The sequence below is a fragment of the Myxine glutinosa genome, chromosome 2 (genome assembly GCF_964187855.1).
Source record: "Myxine glutinosa chromosome 2, kmMyxGlut1.1, whole genome shotgun sequence".
NCBI lineage: Eukaryota > Metazoa > Chordata > Myxini > Myxiniformes > Myxinidae > Myxine > Myxine glutinosa.
The window spans coordinates 193,490,602-193,508,580 of NC_136262.1; positions in this window are offsets into that span (position 1 = coordinate 193,490,602).

The window sequence follows — 17,979 nt, forward strand, 5'->3', positions numbered from 1 at the left end:
GTGCGACAATTTTAAAACACAAATAAATATGTCCCGCTAATTGCGTTGCACCCTGCCTAACAGTTTCACACCCACAGCTAACCGAATTGCGGAATTATTTTCAAACTAAACATTTACGATGGGGGAGCATTATTTACATTGACGTTATTTGACTATTTACAAAACGCAACCCAGGACCTGTGATTTTTCTTTTGGGGAAACAAAAAGAAATTCCTGTTGGGAGGGAGGAGACAGCACGCATTGCATCGACGCACCAGCACCAATACACCAAAGCACCAATCACCAAAAGCACCCAAAGCACCATTCGGTGCAACAGTCACCAGTTCATCATAATAACACACAAGACAACAAATGGTGGTGGTTGGTCTTCCTCTTCCCTGCTGGGCCGATGTTCTTCCTGATGTCGTCTTTTCATTCTTTTCTTCATGCCGCCTATTTGGAAATAAAAATGAAGTGCACAAAACATGTCCATTTTTATTTAGGGCCACAGGGGCCAACTAAGGGTGGTCCACCTGTGTGGCATAGGTGCCACCTTGCCGAGGTCCGCAAGCAAGACCCTGGGCCACCGTGTGGCCGGCTCCAGCAGAGGTGCCAGGCCCCAAAACGTGGGGTCCATAAAGTGGTGCTTGGCCGCAAGATGGCGGTCCATAAGTGGTGCATCAATGCAATGCATGCTGGTTGCGGGAGTTCTGGCACACCATGGCGGACTCCCGCACGCTCCCCTCGGTGCCCAGAGAGCACAGTCCTCGGGTGGGAGACAGGGGAACAGAAGACAGGTGAGTGAGGGGTAAGGTCACAAGGGTACACATCAAACAAGGCAATGCAAGGTGAGGTGCGTTTGGAGACTGAGCGGAGAAAAGCTCATCCCTACCGTACGTCACTCCCCCCCCCCCCCCTTGTTACCTACTCTACCCTTGCCCTTACTGCATATTTACAAAAATCTACACATTTACAAATTCGTCACTACTGTCACGTCATCCCCATCTTTCCCCTATACCAAATTCGTCACCACAATCCCTCTAACCAAAATTTGCCATCATTCAAATTCATCATCAATCCTCATAAGGAGCGATAGATGGAACATCACACAATGTCACACCCAGTCATGATGCGTCTCACATTCCCAACATTTGCACAGAAAAATAACAAAACATGGCATGGTGTGGAGGTTTGTCACCTCAGGTGAGTGGATGTAGATGGTGCGAGGACATTTCAATCCTAACTATCCTCTAAATGACTTTAATACACTTTACACTACCCGGGGTCTTCCCTGCCAATCCATTGGCCATTTTACCCTGTGCGGTTTTAAGAACCAAATTCCCATTGACCAAACTGTGGTGCTTCATCAATTTGGGGTCTCACTCCCCCGATTCAACTCCCTGTGCCCTTGCACAATTTCAGGACTGGGTCGTGTGGCTCTCCCAGCAGGTCTACCCACCTGCACACCTCCACCACTGCAGTTGCCTCCAAGCTTACCTGCTCCTTAACCTAACCTATCTAACTGGGGAAGGCCCTCTGGCGCTCTCCCCACCCGGTGCCCTCTCTGGCACTGGGCTACCCGGGTCCATCCTCCCGATCCTCAGGCCCCATCCACAACAACTCTACCGGCTCCCAGAGCCCACCTGCGGCCTCACCTGGCCGACATCCCAACAGTGGCGGAGTGCCCATTCAACTACACACACTAACAGGCCACACGCCCAGCCATTTCCACGTCACTAATGCACCCATCCAAGCACCATTCTTCCACCACGCACCACAGATGCCAATATCCAACCACAATTTACTTGTACCCTCTACCTAACGCTTAAACTACCCTCCCTGGGTATTCGTGATGGGATCCATCCCCCCCATCCACACGTTCGCACCATCCACTCCACTCCACAGTTTCCACCTTACTCACTCCACACCATCCATTCCATACTCCATGTATTCCAGACCATGTATTCCCCACAACCATTCTCCATACACCTGTATCTGCACACCTGTGCCATCACACCTGGTGCTTCCTGCACCCTCCTTCCTCCAGGACCATTTGCTCAACACAACACTCAATCACCATTACTCACTCATACACTGCTCAATACACTTCCGATCCTCAAACACTCGGCATCATCTGATCTAATTACTCCCCTCTGAAACTCGCGCTTCCCAGTCGCCCCTTACATTATTGCGCTCCCTCGTCATTATAATCCAACTACCCTCTCTATGTCCCCACTACCTGTCCAATCTTGCTACTTAACCTTACCGTTACCTATGGTCAATCTCTAGGTCTATACATTATCCAAACCCTCCCTCGGCGAGCTTTCACTGCCAAACCCCATAAACTATAGCTCCTTTGCCCCCGTTTATGAGAGATGACAGAGTTGCCATCCCATCACATCGGGTACCTTTCACTATAAATTTTGCTCTCAAATTTCAACCAATCAAAATTTTCCAATCACAAATTCCCTATCCCTACAAATGTGCTTTAACTCGAGCCTCGGTGCATCGTTACCTCATTAAAACTCGGCTTCGCAAAGCCGAGCAATGAATTCGGGTGGTTTGGTCGCCTGCAGGTTGAATCCGTCCGGCATTTGGTGCAAGGGAGGCGGTTTGGTCGGGCCAAGATTCCACGCACCATCTCGGCGCGGCACCTTGCGGTCCCCGGCCCGACAGCATACAAAAGGGGAAAATTTACATCAAATTACACACACAATTCCCATATCCCCAACAATATATATAAATCGGGATTTAAATTTCATTTAAAAATTGATCCAGACGTCTATTCTCTTTCAAACATTCAAACCGATTAACCGACAGAGGTAGTTATTTATCACAGTGAAGTGTGGTGCTGCGCACACAACTTGCTTGCCAAAGAGGTAGGCCACAACGCGTTTGTTAAAACCAAAAGTCTTTATTTCGAAAGCTCGAACTGCAGCACTGGGCGGGCTCGAGCTTAGAGCCCGCATATATGTGCCGAGGCCACGCCTAGTCCCCGGGCGTGGCCGCTCGGTCGAAGGGCGGGGCATGTGCCATCGGTCCCCGCCTGGGCGCTCGCGCCACCCACTGGTGCGTGGAATTATTGCCCCATGTGCCCGCCACAACAGCATCTGTAGAATTTTCACCCTTTTACTCAACTCCGTTTCGCTGTTATTTGGTGGAGCAAAAAGTCAACTGAGCTTTATAGATATTTAGATTCTGTAGTTGGCTTCTATTTGGATGAAGGGCAACATGCTGCCTTCTTTGCGGTTACATTTTCACGTGTAATTACTGTCAAAGGTTCGTGTGTCGGTATGATGTAGACACTTAAATGCATGTGTCATCCTGACATTCACATGCCTATAGTATGGCAAGACCTGTGTCATGGCATGATGTGCCCATGCGAACGTGGCATACAAGGCAAGCATCCATAGCATAATAAATTATCCTGTTCCATGGAGCTTCATTCCAAATCGCAAAGCATAAAATAATGCTAAATTTACATTTTCTTTTGATATTTTCTATCGTTATTCTTTTCGACATTTGTTTGCTGGATCTCATGCTTTTATTGTTATTGCCACGCTATTATGCAAGGAGCTGTCAAACTGACAATGGAGCATTTCTCGCTGACCTTGCGTCTGCTCGGCTTTCAAAGGAATGACGCATCCGCGTATATAGAAATATTACCGGATGGAATACCCGCTTGATGCAAATTTTAAAAACGACATCCGTTTCCATTTTTAATGCATTGGGAGAGTTATGAGATTAGGGCTTTCACTCCAGCCTGGAGCCTTCCATTATTGGTGGACAAATCAGAAACTCATGAAGCTGCTCTGGATGCTGGCAGTATGAAAAAGGATGTTACTGTGATTACATTTAAACAAATGATTCGTACCCGTCAAGCTGAATATAGATCTTTGTAATAAAGGTTCGTTGGAGCAATTGTGGTAATTAAAATAAAACCCGCAAGCCATGGAATATAGCAAAGTGTTACAAATCTACCCCCATATAACCACAGGTGTAGACACAGTTTATTACGAGGGTATAAAAGATAAAGAGAACGACAACAATGCGACTGTTGCCAATATGCCTCCGCATAGTCCCACAACGAGTAGATGCCATCGATCTGCAAATGTATGGGTCGGGGATCACGTTTGTGAAGTTTCCTGTTGATCGGATAAGGTTCGTTTTTCTATCCAAGATGGCTGACAAACCACGTGACATATGACATCATCATTTTCAAACTATATGCAACAGTGCTGTTAGATGATATTTGTAAAATTTTGCATCGACAGGGTAAGTGGTTTCAGAGATATAATTATTTTATATTTTCCTTCAATGCAATATGGCTGCCAAACCATGTGACCTATGATGTCATAAATTTAACATATCAATACAAATGGGTCATAGATCATGTGCATGCAATTTCCGATTTTTAGGATAAGGAATTCGATTAAAACATTTTTTCCTGGTATACCACTTCACCTCTGATGTCATCATTATCATGTTTTTGTTCCCCCATTGGGAGTACTTGACAATGTGCCAAGTTTCAAATTTTTCCATTCAGCGGTTTCCGAAAAATATTTTTTAAATTATTTGCTTTTAATCCAAGATGGCTGCCATACCACGTGATAAAATGAAGTCACAATTATCATAAAATCATTCTGCATGGGTGTCACTCCTTCCCTGAAAGTTTCGTCTCAATCAGGCATATGGTTGCTGAGAAAAACGAGGTTCAGCCCGTATGGACGGACGGATGGACAACCCGGCGACTTTGTCGGCGGGGGCATAAAAAGGGACAGGATCGGATTAGAGTAAGAATATGATGGAGATACTTTGATTGGATATTTTTAAAAAATAAAATGCTGGGATATCTTAATATTTCCTTTTGCATGCAAATTTGTGAACAATGTATCTGGTGATAAGCTCAATGCCCATCAAGTCTCCCAATCATGATTGGGTGTGATGTTTGCTTCAGTGGAAATATTTGTTTTTATTTTGTAATTAGGATCAGTGAGGGTGGGCAGAGGTTATGTTTTCACCCATGTCTGTCTGTTTTTCTGTGAGCGGGATATCTCAAAAAGTTATGGACTGATTCATTTGAAACTTTGATGGACAGGTTGTGTGTGTGACAAGGACGAATCGATTCCATTTTGGTGAAGATCTGGATCCAGATACGAGAAGTTTTTAAATTTTCTTAAGTGATTCTTCACCATTGAAATATGGGGCTAAAAACTATATACAGCACGATATATTAATAATTTCAAAAAGTTGCGGACAAATAATGACAAACCTAGGCAAATGAGTTGGTTAGTCGACAGGAACAAGCTAATGAAATGTTGGTTCAGGTCCGAATCCAGATTTGGTCTATCAGTTGGATGTGAAACATAAACTGTTCAGCCTGTGAGGAGGAATGCGCTCCACCGAATGCCATTCTAGTTTTATGTCATTTAATTGATACCTTTCATTATAGAAAAGCGCATGAACACCCAATTTCAAAGCCTTAAAAGCTCTGCAGGACTTGAGTTTGATGGAGTTTGAGGGATTGGAGAGGGTGAGGAGGGGATAGGGTGAGGAAGAGTTAGCTGCAGTTAATGAGGCATTAAATGATTACGTGCTGCATGTGTACATAATAATTAAATGCATCATAGGTTGGATAAATTAAACATCTTCAATAAGGAATATATAAAGTGCCTTCAGAAAGTATTCACACCTCGTGACTTTTTCACATTTTGTTGTTGCAACCTGAATTGAAAATAGATCAAATTGAGTTTTTTTTGTCGCTGATCTACATATGATAGATACCCCATAATGTCAATGTGGAATTTTTTTTTTTAGAAATGTTTACAAAATAAACCTAAATAAAATACAGAAATACCTAATTTACATAATTATTCAATCCCCTGAGTCCATACTTTGTAGAAGCACCTTTGTCAGCAATTACAGTTCTGCGTCTTCTTGGGTATGTCTATATCAGCTTTGCACATCTGGATTAGGGGAGTTTCTCCCTTTCTTCCTTGCAGATTTGCTGAAGTTCTGTCAAGTCGGATGGGGAGCGTCGGTGAACATCAATCTTCAAGCCTTTCCACAGACTCTCAATGGGATTCAAGTCTGGGCTTTGGCTGGGCCACTCACAAACTTTCACGTTCTTGTTCTGAAGGTATTCCGGTGTTGCTTTGGCTGTATGCTTGGGGTCATTGTCCGGTTGGAATGTAAATCTTTGCCGCAGTCTAAGGTCTTTTACTCTGAAGCAGGTTCTCCTCAAGGATTTGCCTGTATTTTGCTCCATTCATTCTTCCCTCTAGCCTTATAAGTCTCCCAGTCCATGCCACTGAAAAGCATCCCCATAGCATGATGCTGCTACCACCATGCTTCACGGCAGAGATTGTGTTGGATGGGTGATGAACTGTGCTGCCAGACTTAGCGCTTTGCATTCAGGCCAAAGAGTTCAATTTTCGTCTCATCAGACAATATAATCTTTTGCCTCGTGCTCTGAGTCTTTCACATGCATTTTGCAAACTCCAGGTGTGCTATCATGTGCCTTTTTCTCAGGAGTGGCTTCTGTCTGTCCTCTTAAAGCCTAGATTTGTTAAGTGCTGCAGAGATTTGTGAAGTGTTTTCCTTCTGGAAGATTCTCCCATCTCAACCAAGGAACTCTGTAGTTCTGTCAGAGTGGTCATTGGGTTCTTGGTCACCTCGCTTATCAAGGTCATTCTTGCCAAGGCTGCTCAGTTTGGTTGGACAGCCAGCCCTAGGAAGAGTCTGGGTAGTTACATATTCTTTCCATTTCCTTATGATGGAGCTCACTGTGTTCTTGGGAACTTTTCACTCTGGAAATTATTTTATACTTTTCCCCATATCTATGCCTCCTCATAATTCTATCTCAGAGTTCTACGGACAGACAGTTCCTTGGAATTAATGGTCGAGCTTCTGCTCTGAAACGGTGGGACCTTATAAAGAAAGGTGTGTTTCTTGGTGTGACTCCAATCAGATTGTCGAGACATCTCAATGATGATCAAAGGAAATTGGATGCACCTGAGCTCAATTTGAAGTTTCATCGCAAAGGCGTTGAATACGTATTGATTCAAGACATTTCAGCTTTTCATTTTTAATTATTTTGTAAAAATTTCGAAAAAAAAACAATTCCACTTTGACATTATGGGTACTAGGGCATGCCCGTACTATATCTATATCTAAAATTATATCCCCCCCCCTCTATTTACATGAAATGGTTTGGTCCAAAGCGAACGGCTTGCGAGTACGGTGACAATCCCCCCCCTCTATTTACATGCAATGGTTTGGTCCAAAGCGAACGGCTTCCGGAGTTTGGTAAAGAAATCGCCATCGCGTGCACAAACGCGCAGGAAAGCGAATGAATCGCAAATTCGTTTTTATTAGTTGTAAAACATAGTTTAACGCCAACATAGTTTGCAAACGTGAAATAAATGAATACGCTCTCAAATGTGCCATCCGAGGCAGAGTGTGTCCGCCACGTTCGGCACACGCGATCGTTCGCTGCTCTCTGATTGGTTGAATCGTTTTTTGGACATAGCTCGGTAAGTAATTGTCCGATTAATATGAAACCTTGAAAAGGCACATCCTCGGGTCCCCAGCAATATACCTGGCAAGTTAAAAGTATATCGGACCCGTGGTTGTCGAGAAACAGCGGTCACAGACAAACGTACAGACAGACAGACAGAGATTACTGGAATTATAGATAGATGAGTGACAAAAAAATTCAATTATATCTATTTTAAATTCAGGCTGTAACATAACACAATGTGAAAAAAGTCAAGTGGTATGGCTACATTATGAAGGCACTGTATTTGTTTTTGAAGGAGTTCACATGACTTCTAAAAGTTATGTAACAAAATAATAAGACTGAACATTTGATAAAGCAGAGTCGTGATATGTAGATAACAGTAGATCTGAGAATGAACCATGTATATTAATTAATGTAGTTCTTTGTGCAGACACACTTACATAAAATCACTGACACAGGCGGATTACAACAGCCTCTCCTCTCCTTCAAGAACGGGTGTGGCAAAAAGTTGATAACAAAATCAACTTTAAGAGCGGAATTTACGAAAGGCATTTAGCAAGCATCTTGCTAACATGCCTCACCCTTAAACGATGATAAAAACGTCTTTGTATGTGCACAGCTCATTAGCCATTTAAATAGCAATTGACAAGGGAGATTAACAGCTGTTTAGTTGTGTGAGTATAAATAGCCGATTAGCCTGTGCAACACGAACCATAACTCCAACATCCAATTGACATGATGCACTTGCATATGATGAAAGCACGATGGACAATAGTTGGAGGGGATTATCAATACTGCGTAAATAAATACCAAGTAAAACGTATGACATACAGTCAGACTGACATTTGCGGTCCCAACTTTCGCGGGTTCCGCATATTCGCGGTTGATAAAATGTGACCTGCTTCCACATTCGCGACCCTGTGTCCTGCGTATTCGCGTTTTTTGTTTTTCGTGGGTGCAAATTTTTTTCCCCTCTTGCCCACCCACAGGAGTATTTTGGTACTTGGTTGATTATCCCTTTTCACGTATGTGTAGGGATCTCAGGTTAATATTGCTAGTATTTTATGTTTTTGGGAAACGCCTGATTCACAGACGATCCAAACTGTCTGCCTGAGGTGGAGAGGGAGGGAAGGGGGGGGGAGAACATAAGAGATGGGATATGGCATGGGGAGTGGTGTTGCTTGATTTCTTACATAATTATTTTATTATTCGATCAGGACAAGAGGGCATTCACTCAAGCTGAAAAAGTTTCATTTTAAGACAAAAACCAGAGAGTGTGCCTTTTCTGTCCATTGTATAAATAATTGGAATTCTCTTTCTAGTCATGTGATTGAGTCTGGCACGTTAAATCAGTTTAAGTCTGTACTTGAGAAGCATTGGTCGGACCATTCCTTGAAGTTTAACCCACATATTGGAGTTTAAGACTGTGAAGAAAGGCACAAGCTATGCTTTATCTTACTATAATTCACCAAATGTCCGTCCGTCTGTCTGTCTGTCCGTTCGAAGGTACCGTACAAACTGCTGAACCGATCGCAACGATATTTTGGGTGGGTAATCCTGGGATCTCCACTAGTAAAATAGGCTATTTAGTTTTCCCAATTTCAGCTTTGGTCTCCAGCATTCTCAGGTTTGGACTCCCGCATAACATTCGTGTTCGCATAATGTTCATTGGGACGATGCTTTCATTGTGACGATGTTGTTTTCCCGGGTGCCGCACAAACGGCTGCACCGATCGCTGCACAGCTGCACCGATCGAACTCGTTGACCTCAGACAAAGACCTTTTATAAGGACACGGGTTGAATCCCTGCTTGAGAGAATTCTAACCCATTTCAACTGAAGGCAACACGTATCAGGAGTACATACGACACAGCGATTGTGAACACGATTATCGATCACGATCATCACGATCATAGTGTATCAATCACTGGGGGACATTTGGTGAATTATAGTAAGATACTGTTTAGATTTTGATGATTTGCGTGTGATATGATTTAACGGATGTTTATATGAATCGTTTAAAATAAAAAAGCCTTCAATTTCTGATATTTTACCTTTTCATTTGGGCCTCCCAATTGAAGCCCCACCCGTAGGGCCGTTGCTAGTGTCTCAAAATCCAGTAAATCCAGTAGCAGGTCATTATATGCATTGATTGATTTTTCATTCCTGCTGAAAATCATATGACTTAATTTAAATCACCTGCTCTTCTCCAATCGTTCCAAAACAGTCAATAAACCAGAATTAGTGTACCACATATGATAAATAGATTGTGAGTTTTTCTTTCAGACTGAAAGGCCCCAGGTTCTTATATTTCCCTCACCAGAGGAGAGGGTATTGCATTTGGGTTCGTTTGTTTGTCTGTTGTTATTGTTGTTGTTGTTGAACAGTTCTCTCGAACAAGCCCACAGCATAGTGACAGCCGATTGATCTCCCAGGAGCGACCCAGAGATCCACCACATCCAGGATGGTGTATCCCTGCCTTCACGAAGTCAGGGCCATGAGAGAGTTAGCTAGAGGGAGAGGGAGAGGGGAGGGAAAGAGAGAGAGAAAGAGAGAAAGCGAAAAGAGACAGACACAAGGGAAAGGACCAGTCCATGGGGACGAATTCCTGCAGCAGAGAAGAATGGGGAAGATTTGGCCTCCGGCTTGCATTGGGGGGTACAACCTACGCGAAGAGGCGTCCGTGATAGTTGTCTCTGTTTGTTTGTCTGTCTGTTTGTCCGCACATCATTTGCCAATGTAGACTACAATTATAAGGTTGAACATTGCGCTCCAAAACACCTTGGTAATCTCCTGATTTCATGATGCCATGCACACATTCAAGGAACCCAGTGCCAGAGGCAGCACAGCAACCCCAAAACATCACTGAACCTCCTCCATGTTTGACTGTAGGGAAGGTGTTCTTTTCTTTGAAGGCTTCATTTTGTTTTCTGTAAACATAGAGATGATGTTCTTTCCCAAAAAGCTCTAATTTGGTCTCATCTGTCCACAGGACATTCACCCAGAAGGATTTTGGTTTGTTCAGGTGTGTTTTAGAAAACTCCAGTCGGGCCTTCTTATGTCTCACTCTCAGCAGCGGGGTCCGACCATAGAACCCCCTTTCATTGAGTTGGTGATGGATGGTGTGAGTTGAAACTGTCGCACCTTGTGTCTGAAAGTCAGCTTGAATCTGTTTGGCAGTTGATCGAGGTGCTTTGTCCACCATTCGAACAATCCTTCGCTGCAATCTTCAATAAAGGTTTTCTCTTGCGGCCACACACAGGGAGGTTGGCAACAGTGCCATGGGCCTTAAACTTCCTGATAACATTGCGTACGGTGGACACAGGAACATCAAGGTATCTGGAGATGGACGTGTGGCCTTGAGATTGTCCATGCTTCGCTACAATCTCGTGTCTGACCTCCTCAGACAATTCTCTGGTTTTCTTTCTTTTCTCCATGCTCATTGCTGTACACACAGTGACACAAAACAGCAGAATGACTCCTTTTCTCTATTCAAACTGGTTGAATGAGTGATTTTTATATTGCAGGCACCTCTTTCACGAGCCTCGATTCAGTATACAAAAAAAACAAACAAAAAAAAAACTTCTAAAAGGTGCCAATAATATTGTCCATTTTAGGATTTCTGTGTGGAATAAGCTAGGATTTAGTAGTTTTTTCAGCTTCTTTTTTTTCCCCACTGCAAACCAAAGAAATACGTGTGGATACCAAAAGTTTTTTTTTATTTCAACAATTTTCTGGAAGAAATGGTGCATTATTTGAAAAAAGTGCAAGGGTGCCAATATTTTTGGTCACGACTGGACCTTATCTGGAATTCAAATTCCAGACAAGCTGAAAATACATATTGCAAGTCACAATGTTCAAACAATGTCAGCAAAGATGACGGTACAAAGGCAGACTGAGCGATTATAAGGAAGAAGGATGTCGAGATACGTGGCAATAACACCAACCAACATACGCTACTCAAACTAGTCTTCCCGTCCTTCGCTCTTTATGAACGACATATGTGCAAATTTTTGATGACCTATAATGGGGTATTCATGAGTGACGTATAAACGAAACAGCATATGAAGGGGCGACGTAAAGCAGGGCCTAATTGTATATATTGTCTTTCAGAACGGAAGAAGAAGAGGTCTTAAATTTTCATTCAATGGCTGCCATTAGACAAGGCTTTATTTATGCATGCAAAAATAATGGAATTTTGGATTCTCAAACCTCTTTTTCCGCTCTTCTCTCTCCTGACAAACCTCTAGAATATGAGTCTTGTGTCCACACTTGTGCACACTCGTATTTTGAACTGTACTTGTCTGCATGGGTAACTTAAAAAAACAGGTAGATAGTGTACTTTTACAGTACATTGAATAGTAGAACATTACTATACCATAAACAAGGATATAGTATATGGGATTTGAACTTGGATTCACTGCATCTTGAGCCCACAGGTTTAGAATGGAATATTATATTAATCAGGTTAACATCCTTGTGAAAGTTAAGCGTGGCATGGAGCCATGTCGGAGTAATGCTATTATTATTATCAGTCGGTTCCTCGTGCAGTGGGAGATGTGGTTTTGCAATGACTTTTGTGTGTGTCTGTTTGTCTATCCGGTCCGTAACGTTTTTGTACAATTTGAGTTTTGCCATCAAATTTCCAGCAAAGCTTTATTATGAGAACGAGCAACGGTACCCACCCTACGGGCGGGGCTTCAATTGGGAGGCCCAAATGATAAGGCAAAATATCAGAAATTGAAGGCTTTTTTTATTTTAAACTATTTATATAAACATCCGTTAAATCATATCACACGCAAATCATCAAAATCTAAACAGTATTTGTAGAATTTCAATAAAAGCCACATCACTGTTCATATCGGTAAATATTATTCCATCGTGTTTGGAAAAACTGAAAAATTGGGAAAACAATATAGCCTATTTTACTACAGGGAGCCCCAGGCTTATCCACCCAAAATTTCGTTGCGATCGGTTCAGTCGTTTTTGCGGTACCTGGGAACAGACAGACAGACAGACAGACGGACAGACATTTGGTGAATTATAGTAAGATATGGAGAAAACAAATTAATAATTTGGTCAAAAGGTCAAATGTCAACTTCACATAAAAACGTCAATTTTCATCCAATTGACCTGAAATTTAAAGAATTTGAATATTGGGTCACTGAATTGGTTTACCAATCAAAAGCTATTAGCTGATTGTTTTGAAGACAAAAGGTCAAAGGTGAAGGCCACAAAATGGACAATTTCCATCTGATTGACTTCATTTGAGCAGGCTTTGCATATTGGGACATGGAAGCTAATTGCTTTGGAGGTCAAAAGGTCTAGGTCGCCTAAAATCATCAATCTTTTTATATATTTTTAGCTGATTTGATCATGTTTACCATTCAGAAGAAGAAGAAGAGGTCTAAATGGGAAGCGGATGCGGACAGGCTTTGCATTTCCAGATGCTCTCTAGTTATTATTCTCACCTAGGTTAAAATCTCTGTCCAGCTCTGTCGTACTGTGGCTGTTGTTTCACAGATAGGGTTAATCAATGTGTATGCCGTCCCTCGGATGGACGTTAAGCTGGATTTTGCACCTCTATATCTCTGAAAGCGCTGAATAGAAAAAATTGAGACATGGCTCTTTGTAAAGAACTCTCCATGGGGAATAAAATATGTTAATGATGATGTCATAGGTACCTCCATTATGACGTCATAATTCGACAAGTACAAAACTTCATCCGATCAAGGTGAAATTTATTGAGCGTCATGTAGGCATAAATTGGTGGAGAAACAAAATAATGATGATGTCATAGATCACGTGGTTCGGCCGCCATCTTGGAAAAACCGAACACTTTGCACCTCTATATCTCTGAAAGCGCTGCAAAGAAAAAATTGAGACATGGCTCATTGTAAAGAACTCTCCATGGGGAATAAAATATGTTAATGATGATGTCATAGCTGCCTCCACTATGACGTCATAATTCGACAAGTACAAAACTTCATCTAATCAAGATGAAATTTCTTGAGCGTCATGTAGGCATAAATTGGTGGAGAGAAAAATTAATGATGACGTCATCGGTCACATGTTTCGGCCGCCATATTTGTTTTAACACAAAAGCCTTAAAAACCACTGAAAATATATCCTGGCGAGGTTTGCAATCTCGGATTGCTCTTTCTTGTTTATATACTGTAATGCTTTTATTACCCTGCGCTCGCAAAGTGAAAAGTGTGGTTAAGCGGTCAGTAGCATACATACATAATTACGTACGTATGTCGTATGTACGTGTTTGCATTCTTTTAAGAGTGTACATTGAAAACCGTTCAGTGGAGGAAATTGAAACTTTACCACATGTTACATGACCATTTGGTATAGTGGTCACCCATTTGAGGTCAACATCGGCCAAAAGGTCAACATAGGCCAAAAGGTCAACATAAGCAGAAATTTCCAAAGTTGTCATTTTTCATCCGATTGACTAGAAATTTGAACAGGATTTTCATATCGGCTCACTGAATTCGACCACCAATTATATTTGAGGTCAACATCAGCCAAAAGGTCAAAATCGGCCAAAAGGTCAACATATGCAGAAATTTCCAAAATTGTCATTTTTCATCCGATTGACTAGAAATTTGAACAGGATTTTCATATCAGCTCACTGAATTCGACCACCAATTATATTTGAGGTCAACATAGACTAAAAGGTCATAGAGCCTGTGATGGATGCTGTGAGAGAGAAACAGTTTGAGATGGTTTGGTCATGTGTTGAGGAAGGATGAAAGTGACTGGTTGAGAAGAGTGATGGAAATGAATGTAGAAGGAAGTAGAGGACGGGGAAGGCTGAGAAAGACTTGGCTAAAGATGGTTGAAGAAGAAATGCGGGCAGGGGGGTTAACAAGGGGAGATGCAGAAAATAGGGCAAAATGAAGAAGATTGTCATGGGGACCGCAAGGCTATCCCCCGCTCTAGCAGGGAAAATGGCCTTAAAATGCCTGTTGTTGTTGTTGTTGTTGTTGTTGTTGTGTATAGGCTAAATGGTCAACGTAGGCCAAATTTTTAAATTTGTCAATTTTCATCTGATTGACTTGATGTGAGGAGGATTTGCAATTTGCATATCAACTCACTGAATTAAACGACCCAATTATGTTTGAGGTCAACATTGGCCAAGTTTCTAAAATTGTCAATTTTCATCCAATTGACTTTAAATTTGAATATTGCATATCTGGATAAATTTGCATATTGCATATCTGGACACTGAAGTCAACCACCAATTATTTTTGAGGTCAACATCGGCCAAAAGGTCCACATAGGCCGAAATTTCGAAATTTCGAATCAAGGATGCATTTCCTCCTCCCCAATGAATGGCAATCGAAGGGTTTTGTTGTCAACTTTTAAATGCTGAGCGCCAGGCAAGGAGGCAGTGCGTACCATTGTTGAAGTCTTTGGTATGAGTTTATGCACCATAACAACAGTTATAGTCGGAGTCGATTTCACAGGTGAACAACTGCTTGACCAGACAACTTGGAGGTGAGCATGTTATCAACCAAATGAGCTATCCTGCCATTCTTAATTTTTATTTTATTTATTTATTTGTTAAATACCCAAGTGAAAGCATAGAGTTGACCATTTAGCTTTAGTAAAATATTTTCCTTTTTTACAACTGCCCTATAAATCTCCATGAAAGATTTTTTTTTACCCAAACAAAAGGTCACATTGTATTTGAATGTTGGATATTCAGGACTGAGATTTAGACTTAGCTTGTGAAGGGTTCAACTAAATTGCTATATCACGAGTTTGCTCGATGTACAATTAATATGTAAATAAATCTAATGAATATCGATTAAAATACAATTTACAAATCTTGACCGGAGATTTTACATCAGAGCTACAGTAGGTGCTGCGTTTCCAGATGGGTGACCATGTTACCTTGACAATGGGCAGCCTCAACAGACGGTTTGCTGCTGTAGCTTGAATGCAAACAACCCTTCTACAAAGAAACAGTGTCAGTGATGAATTGCAGAACTGCTATCTTGATGGTTTTTTATTTGTTTTTTTTTTAAACATACCTTGACTTGCTTGCCTCATGGCAAGTGATGTATCCATGCTCATCATTAAATGACCTTTTAGGCAAATTTATTGGTTACCTCTGTTATTTATAATCCTTAAAATGAGTAAATTGAAACGGTGGGTGACAGGCGAGGCAAGTAATGTTATTAGTCCTCTTCAAAAAAATGTATTTTTGTATTCAAAATATCCGCTCATGGAATGCCAAGTTGATGGAGGGTAAAATGGCAACATACTGACAGTGAGCTCATCAAGGAAGGGAAATAATGAACAAGAGGAGAGGGGAGGAAACACAATAACCTGCAAGTAAGATGGTTGCATTTTGTAGGGTTAATGGGGTTTGCTGTAGAGAACATTGCGGGTATAGGGAATGACATGAAATGGTGGTGTAGTACCGCTTTCCTAAGCCCTGGGGGAAAGAGCGCGTGATTGAATTGTTCAAGCGTTGAAGGCAATTCCACAAATGAGAGAAAAGAACAAAAGAGTGGAGCTGTGTGGTAAGCCTGGATTGTGGGCGTTTAACCAGGATCTGCTTATTGGAAGAACCAATGCATCCTGGTGGAGCTGCTGGGAAGAGTTAGGGGTGGGCTGAGAGAGAGAGAGAGAGAGAGAGAGAGAGAGAGAGAGAGAGAGAGAGAGAGAGAGAGAGAGAGTGACTGTTTCTTCCTTTTATTACAAGAGTACAGAAAATCAGTTATGTTCAGTCATAAAGAAACAAAACACAATAAAAATGGCCTCAAGGAAAAGTTATTATCAAATCATCATCATCAAGTGTGCATATGACATCATTAAAAACCCACTTTTCTTTAAAACATGTTAAATTCTTGTTCATTTTAAAAAACCGGTACTCTAGCTTTAGTCTTGCATTTACAAGAGCCTTAAAGGTGAGCAGTACATCATATGACGAGTCAGAAGCGTTTCCCATTTTTTTCTTCCTGGATTTATAAATTGCAAACTTGGCCTGGCCAATTAAAAAATTCATTAAAACCACATTTCTAAGGGAAGACGGTCCTAAAACACCATAAATAAAAACATTGTGATTGAAGAGGGAACCAAGCTTCACAAAGCGTTCCTGAAGGAATGTAAAAAGAGGTTGCAATCGTTCACACTCAAGGTATATATGCGGTAGGGTTTCAATGGATGCACAGAAAGGGCATAGATTAGAGTTAGCAGTAGAAAACCGGTTCAGTAAAACATTATAAGGTAAAATCCAGTGTACAAGTTTCCATTGAATATCTCCAACATACTTTGGAGTAGGCAAGAGATAAAAACTTCGCCAATTGGGGCAATTGGGTGGTATTGGGGGTAAAACATCCCGCCATCGAAGCCTCGGGTGCTCAGAAAATGTTTTTGCGTATAAAATTTCAACGTACGCGTTGTACAAAGTTTTCTTTGGAAAGGCGGGAAGGGATAATGCAGTATCATCAGGGCTGTTCAGGCCAGGGGACAGATTAAGTGGCGGGCTGAAGACTAGGAGTTTGGGGAAGTCACCCGCTGTTTCCTCGGGGGAAGGGCCAAGTTCCTCGCAGGTGTTACGATACGTTGTGGATATCCCTTGAAGGAACCGAGAGATGATCCTGACAGATTTTATTCCGGTTTTTTGTGCCACAGCGGCAGCACTCAGCCGGCAGCTCCCAGACTCTGTCATGAGGTCTTTCACTCGCAGCAGCTTGGCATCAACAAAACGTTGAACGAGTCCCCTATTATTCAAGCTGTTTTCCAGGAAGGGGTTGTAGCATAGGGGCTCATTCAACAACATTTCCATGTTGTATGTTGCCATTTCACGGGAAAAGGACAGGGCTTGCCAGGCATTCATCACCCCTTGGTAAAAGGTGGGCAGCAAGGATGAATCGATTTGATGAGGGTTCATCAAGAAAAGTTATCGGTCGTAACCCAGCTTGCATGTAAGCTGCAATATGCAGTTAGCCAGAGGCCTCCAGAGTAGGGCTTCATCTCCATATACAAGTTGGCGCACGATATGAAGCCGGAAGACCATAATCCGGCTGCGGATATCAATAAGACCTTGGCCACCTTCAGTGAGTGGTAAGTATGCCATGGGGGGTTGGAGCCAGTGTTTCCCGCTCCAGAAAAAGTCGACAATGCTCTTTTGCAGTGTAATAAGAAGGCTCCCGGGCGGTTGTAGGCATATCATCTTATGCCATAGCATAGAGGCGACAAGATTGTTAATGACGAGAGTTCTTCCGCGGTACGAAAGTTGAAAAAGAAGTCCTTTCCAGCGGGCCAGTTTTGCCATTACCTTGTCCAGTAATCCCACCCAGTTCTGCTGCTCAAAGGTGTTGTCTCCGAGGAAAATACCGAAGTATTTAATGCCACTTTTCTGCCAGTTCACTCCTCCTGGTAGGACAATTGGCGGGCAATCTCCAGGTCCTATCCAAAGGGCTTCACTCTCCTTCCAGTTTACCTGGCCTGAACA